This window comes from Crocuta crocuta, unplaced genomic scaffold (genome assembly GCF_008692635.1).
Source record: "Crocuta crocuta isolate KB4526 unplaced genomic scaffold, BGI_CrCroc_1.0 scaffold31, whole genome shotgun sequence".
Lineage (NCBI taxonomy): Eukaryota > Metazoa > Chordata > Mammalia > Carnivora > Hyaenidae > Crocuta > Crocuta crocuta.
Window position 1 is genome coordinate 7,431,212 of NW_027528362.1, and position 920 is coordinate 7,432,131.

Here is a 920-nt window from a genome sequence, read left to right on the forward strand (position 1 = left end):
CTCTATGCCATACTCATCTATACAGAGAAAACAACAGCCAAAATCACATGAACTTGGAAATACAAACTGACTTGCTCAGACACTTATAGGCTCAGGTATCAGGGCCATTCTAATTCCATGTGTGTCCTTGACAGGTCACCTTCCATACCTTCCCCTGGGGAAGCTTAGCTGGAGAGTGTAGCCTGTACACACTAAAACTCCAAACTTGTCTCTCTTCTCTTCTAGACTGTGAGCTCTCTTGGGCAAGGGCTATACTATCATTATCAGTGTCTAGTGTAAATTGGTGCCTAATGTTTGCTGAATGCATGATTAGCCTAACAATTCAGGGGAAAGCAAGTGTGAGTTCCTAAATGATTTGGGATAATTACGANATATATATATTATATATATATAAATATATATAAAGTGTCCACCTTTTAAGGGGACACTTTATATACTCCAAGCCAATAATGCCTAAACAGACCATCCATTCCATATGCCTTTTTCCTGAGCTTTATCTGGATGCTACCCAAATACCGCATATATAAGTATCCAGACAACTTGCATAAGCCATCACTGTTGTTTTAAAATGTGTTAAAATGGTGCTCGCTTCGGCAGCACATATACTAAAATTGGAACGATACAGAGAAGATTAGCATGGCCCCTGCGCNTAGTAAACCCAAAAAAAAATAAATAAAAAAAATAAAAAAATAAAATGTGTTAAAATGGACAGACCATAGGTATTTTGAGACAATTTATGAGAATTGTACGTATTTCTGACCACTTGTTTGCATAATAAATTTCCATCAGTCTTAAATTAATGTTCTTTTGCTGCATAAGAAGACTTAATGCTGCATTACCAGACTTAGCAACTTTATGGCCTCAACAGTTTCCATGGGTGAGAAGTCAGGCATAGGTTCAGGGTCTCCTCAAGGCTGTAA

At 37.7% G+C, this 920-nt stretch overlaps 1 non-coding gene across 1 annotated transcript; it reads left to right on the forward strand.

Annotated features, from left to right (window-relative positions):
• The first annotated feature begins 581 nt into the window (after nucleotides 1–581).
• Nucleotides 582–687, forward strand: LOC144223326 (U6 spliceosomal RNA). Its single transcript, XR_013332670.1, has one exon. It is a non-coding gene; the product is annotated as a U6 spliceosomal RNA (small nuclear RNA).
• Nucleotides 688–920: the final 233 nt, after the last annotated feature.